Consider the following 7,421-nt stretch of genomic DNA (forward strand, 5'->3'; position numbering starts at 1 on the left):
TAGATGATTTTAGTCACTTTTAAATAAGGAGCCTGGGGTGTTTTTAAAAAATGCTACATTGTAGTGTTCTGTTGCTTCCTTGTAAAACAAAATGAATAAAGTTAAGAAATCTGACAAGTATAACCCAATCCAAATAAAGCATGGCTAGCTAATGGGTCATATTTGTCCACAAAATGATTTGTCCTGGTCCCTGGGAGGTGTTTCATAGCACCATTTTCATTCCATGATTATAAGCTGTTTCCTTATCCAACAACAAATGTGGCCAATATGGTGCCCTTCATTGTTGAATTCTTACTGCCATCAGCCCCAACCAGCATGGCAAATGCTTAGGGATTATGGGAGTTACAGCCCAACAACATATGGATGGTCACATGTTGGCAACCATTGTTCTGCAGCAATAAGCTCTTTCATGAGTCCTTAATGGAATGATTCCAACTCGCTAGATTACCACTCCTGCCATCTCTTTCTGGGAGCATGAATGAAGAAGCCATAAGCAGCTGGATACTAAATTACGTTTTCTTCCAGGCTTGGGAAGTCAGCTCTCTCAGAGCCAAGCCATTCATAAAAACAGTCAACATCACTGGACCTGCCAGAAGATAGTTAAGAGGGAATGCTATGAAAAATGGTTGTTCAACTGGACAGGTCTGATGGACGATTAGGGCAAAAAAGAGGAAATGCATGATATAAAAGAGGGCAAAAATGGACACAGTTTTGCATGCCATCTGCATGTGCTAATTTGTATAGATGGGTGTGATTTCTGAAATAATTCCTGTAATTTAAAAAGAATAAAATGGCATAGACCGGAAGACTGACCTGGTGATCGGAGTGCTTCATCATTCTGCTGTTCATGGGCATCTTCTGGTCTCCCTTAACCTATCTTTAAACTGAACCTGGGCTAGGAAGCCCTTTAAGCAGGATGCTGTCCTCAAACAGTCCTCAAAATAGATGATGGCCTCTGTAAAGCAGAACACATGATGGCCCTCCTACTGGGAATGTCAGGGTACACCATGTCATTCAGATCATTCCTTTAGAAAAACCATTAGCCTCTGCTAAGCAAATCCCTTTTGAACCCCATTTTACTTTAAAGTTGCCAGTCTGATTAACCATAGTCTTTGACAGTCGCTTGGATGTTATACCTTGGAATCCGTTTCCCCTGCACTTGTCACAAACATTTCAGTTAACATTTCTCAAGGAGGCGGTCTGGATTTATCATAGTAGGCAGACATTCCTAATTTGTCTTTCGGTGGGATGTCGGCAGCTAATTCCTGTCTGATGTATTACCTAGCTATCTGAACAAGGAAAAGGAAATGGGTAAGATTTGCACATTTTCTGTCCCTCTTAATAGAATATAGATTGCCATGGAAGCAATCTATCCATATATATTTACCACCAATTATTCAAGAACATTAATGTGATTTACAGCCAACTAAAATACAAGTTTATTAAAATCAGTATGTTAAAAAAACTATAATACATGCATATTAATAAAAACAACCATGACTCTTAGCATCCTGAAAAAGCTACAGTTCCCAGGACTCTTTGGGAGAAGCCATGACCTTTTAAAGTGGTATGATGCTAGTTTAAATGTATAGTGAAAATGGGTACTTAGTATTTCATGCCAGAGGACCTTTGGCTCTCCAGATGAGAAGTATAATTCTCATCAGCCCTGGCAACCATAGCCAACGGCTGAGGCAAAATTGTAGTCCGATTTGCAGTCCAACAGCACCTGGTGGGCCAAGGTTTCCCCACTCTTGCTTTAACACAAAAGAGAAAGCAACGTGTTATCAGACAGCAAAGCTTCTATTGGCAAGGAGTTCCACAGGGCAGAGCATGCCACACTGAAAGCTTGGCCCTAGTAAAGGCCAGCTGAACTACAGGACCAAGTGAGAGTACCAAAAGTACCCCACCAGAAGACCTCAGCAATCAAGGCAGGACATAAGGAATCAAGCAGTCCTTAAGGAACCAAGTTGTTTAACACAAGAACGCGGGTGGTGCTGTGGGTTAAACCACAGAGCCTAGGATTTGCCGATCAGAAGGTTGGCGGTTCGAATCCCCGCAACGGGGTGAGCTCCCGTTGCTCTGTCCCTGCTCCTGCCAACCTAGCAGTTCAAAAGCACGTCAAAGTGCAAGTAGATAAATAGGTACCGCTCCGGCAGGAAGGTAAACGGCATTTCTGTGCGCTGCTCTGGTTCGCCAGAAGCGGCTTAGTCATGCTGGCCACATGACCCGGAAGCTGTACGCCGGCTCCCTCGGCCAGTAAAGCAAGATGAGCGCCACAACCCCAGAGTCGGTCACGACTGGACCTAATGGTCAGGGGTCCCTTTACCTTTAAATTAGTAGCCAGTGCTAAGTGCTTCTAGATGCCCCTTCTGCAAGCCACCTCCAAACATTTCAGTATCAATGTGTGTGGTATTCAACTGTAGTCCTACTCAGAGTAGACTCAGAGTGAAGCTAATGCACGTTACAGTCATACCTCGGGTTACAGACACTTCAGGTTGCATTTTTTTGGGTTACGGACCTGCCAAAACCTGGAAGTACCGGAACGGGTTACTTCCAGGTTTCGGCAGTTGCACATGTGCAGAAGCGCTAAATCGTGCTTTGTGCATGTGCAGAAGCACCGAATTGCAACCCGCGTGTGTGCAGACGTGCTGCTGCGGGTTGCAAACATGCATCCCGCACGGATGACTTTCGCAACCCGAGCGTCCACTGTATTAGATGAGGTTCACTAATTGCAGTGGGTCTCCTCTGAGTAGAACTTGAATAAAACCTACTTTGCTTATACTGGGGAAAAACCGTATGTGTTTCAATGAAGACAACAACTGTCTACGGCAAAGTGCTGCAGCAACGAGGGGCTTGTCCGCAGGCCTTGCACAATATCCTTTTGTGTTCTTTCCCAGAACAAATCTAGCTACTTTTTGTGTTAAACTCAGTGCTTTTCTTCTAGAAAAAAGGTGCTGGTACTGCATACCCTCGAGTACCCCCAGGGGGGAAAGCACTGGTTAAACTGTATGTTCTAAGAGTTTGTGTGTGTGTGTTTTATAAAAGAAAGAGAATTGTTTCCTTTAACAGCAACAGAAAGCCTCCTCGCCGTCTGATATTAACGTTTGATGGCGGCTTAAGATCACACAATAAAAGTCAGGGTGGGCTCCATCAGAAAAAGTTGCGTTTCACAGAACATTTGCTATTGATATGTTGGGAAAGTGGCAGACTTGGTGGGGTGGGGCGGGGCGGGGGGGCTGCTGGGGGAGAGCTTGCATGATCCATTAATAAGAAACAGTTTGGCACACTAGATTACTAAAGCATGGCTAATCTCTCAGCCAAAACCCACGCATTCTTCATTTGTGTTTCCCAGCCTTTTTTGAGCTTGTGTGTGTGTGTGTATACACACACACAATACAGAGGAACTGGCTAATTAAATCTTGGAAAGTAAATTCAGGTTTCTTTAGGCATTTCTGAAAGGGAATTAAAAACACAGTGGATTGGATTCATAGAGGATGTGCTTTCAAACAGCAGCGCAGAAAGAGGAAGACAATTGCTGTCTTTGTTACCAGAGTGCATGTTTGTAGAAAAGTGAGGAGGTGTTCTGAAATATGATGAATATATGGATATATACTCTGGAAACAATCGAGGACATTTTTGTGTTTCAACAAGCTTTTCCAGCTGGATGAAAAGGTCTCTGCCTTAGATGTTCATTTTGTATTGTTTTAAAACCTGTCTTCAGATATATATATATATATATATATATATATATATATATGCAGGTTTTGGTGTCCTCGGGTGTCTTCCCGTGTAAAAGTTGGGGTGTCTAGGCGACGTTTCGACGAGGTCTCACTCGTCATCTTCAGGCTGGTGCTTTCGGCTTCTTGTTACTGGAACAGAGCTCTGTTCCAGTAACAAGAAGCCGAAAGCACCAGCCTGAAGATGACGAGTGAGACCTCGTCGAAACGTCGCCTAGACACCCCAACTTTTACACGGGAAGACACCCGAGGACACCAAAACCTGCATTCCTGTACCCGTGAAAATCTACGAAAGCAAATATATATATATATATATACAGAGAGAGAGAGAGAAGGAGGGAGGGAGGGAGGGAGAGAGAGAGAGAGAGAGAGAGAGAGAGAGTTATAGATGGGGGAAACTCCATAAATCCTAGAAATTAATAAATGGTAGGATTTTGATTATTTGTAGTATTGAAAGGAAGTTTGAAGGCCAGTGGAAAAATACAAGCTGAGCTTCTTTCCAAGCAAGTGCCTCACCTGGGATAGAGGCAGTGCTATTTTTATAGAAAAAGAGGTGCTGGAACTTACCACCATAAACACCTCCCTCATTCTCCTAGAATTGCAATAGCACCCACCTGAGAGGTGCCAGAACTGAGTTCTGGCAAGTTCTGACTTTTTAAAAGTCCTGGATAGACACATTAACATGACCACACCACACCTTCAATTCTCCAAAGGTGCACAAACTCTAGGTATTCACCTGGAACCCCGTGAAACCTTGCTATCACTTGGCAGAGAGTGGCGTAGCACCCAACTTCTATATTTGTAAATCGTTTTGATGCACATATACAAGGTGATCCATAAATGTATAGTTATTGCTTATAATATTGATGATAATAATTTGCTGAGTTGCTGCTCACACTCCTTTCTTTGTTCACTGACCTTTCATATCAGAAGAGGTGTTTGTTGGCAGCTGGAACTGAAGCTATCAGAACCAACCATCATAATGAATCAGCATTTTCCAGGGATGACAGGCACAAACTGACCAAATCTCTGGGTTTGGGCTGGAGACCATTTTTTTATGACAGTTCTCCTGCCTAGAATTTGTGTTTTCAACATACTGTGGTGTTGGGTGGAAACAGAGAGCTAAAAAGCATTTGCTTTGCTTGGTTTAGGGGCAATTGCCATAGTGTAGAGGGAAATTGGTGGGTTGGCGGAGCAGAAAGCATATTTCCTCATTTGTATTTCATAATGTTGGCATTTATCAAGGTATGATACCTTACTGACAGGCTTCCCTTCCCCCGGTCTTCCACTCAAATGAATTACTGGATGTCTTTGTTTGCCATAAGAAGTTAGACTTCCATGAAACAACTTTAACATGATTTACAGAAGCATAGCTATGTTAGTCTATTATAGCAAAAACAATAGAGTCCTTTGGCATCTTAAAGACTAACATATTCATTGAGGCATAAGAGTTTGTGGACTAAAGCCCACTTGGTCGAACTGGAGGCCATGGGACTCTTGGTTGTTGTTTTCTCTTTTAAAAGTTGACATTGAAAACTTGTCTTGTTCTTTTTGGGGCTTCTGGATTTTAGAGATGTAAGTCTTCAACTTAAGCCTTCCATCCTCGGGCCTTGCAAAGGTTTTGGACTCCAGATTCCATCACCACCTGCCACCACAGTCAATGGTCAGGGATCATGGGAGTTGTAGTTCAAAACATCTGGACAGTATCTACCAGGTTGGGGAACATTGGTTTAACTGGTTGGAAAGCATTGTGAAAATCACATCAGGTGTATATTGCAAGGTTATTGCTTTGCAGTTTCTTTGCTGTTAGCCTTTGCATTTCCCAAAATCCATAACCGTTTGTTTGGTGCCTGTGGCAGAAGTCAAGCTTACCAATATGAAGTTGCAGAGTATCAAGTGAATGTTTTCTGCCAAGCGCAAGCTCAGTTATCCGAGGTAGCAGGGTTTTACAAATTTATTTATCTATTGCATTCACATTCCCCCCCCACCCCCAAGTTGCTCAAGGTAGCATATATAGTTGTCTCCCACCATTTTTATCCTCACAACAACCTACACAGGGATCCTAAAGAAAGAACATGGAGGTGTGGGAGGAATAGTACCGTGGGAGCAAAGAATTTGGGAAAATAAAGGGAAAGCAGCTTGTGCAAGCCTTGGATACCACTCATAATATTTAATATTTCATTTTGGTGACAAGTTTAGTTAATTCCTCTTAAATTAGCATGGTGATTAGCACGGACATGGAAATGATCAGGCATAAGTTCTGTAAATATAACAGAAAAATAGGATATAAACATACTGGTATCCTATGCAGAAACAACTTGTTTTCGTTTTCTTCAGTGTTTGAGTGGTCTACTAGTCTCATTGACTCTCTGGCAAGTTTCCTGCATTCAGCTTTTTTTTATTTACGGGGGAAAATCGTATTGTTCATTTTTATGTCTTTTTTTAGCTGGTTACACCAAAAAATTCCCTCTTGACCAGCTTTTTTATAGGTTTTCCCCCACCCCTTCATTTAACTTGCCAGAGTTTATGCTCTCTTCTGTTTTCTTCATTTGGACTTGACTTCCAGGATATATATATATATATATATATAATTTGCTCTAAAACTTCTAGTAACACTTCAATTTGCTCCTAAACCACATCTTTCTAGACTGATGTAAATTGGTCCCTTTCTCCCAGCTCATATGGGTCATTTCCCCAAACAGGCAATTCAGACAGCCTTCCCCGATGTCTCGTTCATTTTATTCTTTCAGAGGACTGTGAAGAGCAATGAGCAAGAAAACATGGAAAGATGTACTAGAAGAAAGCATGCAGAAATGTGGAAAAGTCAAAGAAAGTGTAAAGGGAGAGCACAAGAGAGATATTGCAATAATATTGTCCTCTCAGGACCTAAATCACCGTTTGACTCTTTAGGCCTCCTGCCTAGATCTTTAATGTTCATTACTCTCAGGCTGTTGGCTGAATGATGTTAGGAGACCTGATCCATCTTCTTGCTTGGCCGGGTTATGCCACGATACAGGTCTTATTCACATACAGTCCCAACATGTTTCCTTTACATGTGGTGGGCACTGAAGAAAACCTTCAGCTCATCTATATTTCTGCTGTCACCCTGCACCTTTAATATGAACTGGAGCCCATGCAATTGGAGTCCATATTTAATATGTGTGAAGGCTCTGCTAATGCAATCCACCTACTAGGTAGGTTGGGTGGTATCTCAAGAAGAGCTACTCTGGTAGACAAATTACTTGCACTACAGCCTTCTAGTTGCATTGAAGTCAGAAGCTGCTAATGGCTTGATGCTATGCATGTTTATTAAGTCAAGTAAGTGTGCAGGAATTGAAATCCATAAGCAACTCGATTCAGAAAACGCCCTGGTTCGGTTCGGTCCATTCCCTTCAATACAATAAAGACTCATTCAGCCATTGACTTACTCTGTGTGCCCCCAATGCCACCCGCCCCCCCAAGCATCTTCCAAATCTCCTTTTGATCAAGTACCAGCCGACATGGCAACTGAGCTGCCTATGGAGAAATAGGTTGCCTTATTCTTGCTCCAGCAGATCGCTTTTCTTCCCTGCTAAGCTTAAGAAGAAGAAGAAGAAGAGTTTGGATTTGATATCCCGCCTTTCACTCCCCTTCAGGAGTCTCAAAGCGGCTAACATTCTCCTTTCCCTTCCTCCCCCACAACAA

At 42.6% G+C, this 7,421-nt stretch overlaps 1 long non-coding RNA gene across 1 annotated transcript; it reads left to right on the top strand.

The window, feature by feature from the left end:
* The first annotated feature begins 1,243 nt into the window (after positions 1-1,243).
* LOC310851989 lies at positions 1,244-6,631 on the top strand. The gene is made up of 2 exons (XR_014567937.1): positions 1,244-1,311; positions 6,488-6,631. It is a non-coding gene; the product is annotated as an uncharacterized lncRNA (long non-coding RNA).
* The last annotated feature ends 790 nt before the right edge of the window (positions 6,632-7,421 follow it).

This window comes from Podarcis gaigeae, assembly GCF_964106915.1.
Source record: "Podarcis gaigeae genome assembly, chromosome: 9".
Classification (NCBI taxonomy): domain Eukaryota; kingdom Metazoa; phylum Chordata; class Lepidosauria; order Squamata; family Lacertidae; genus Podarcis; species Podarcis gaigeae.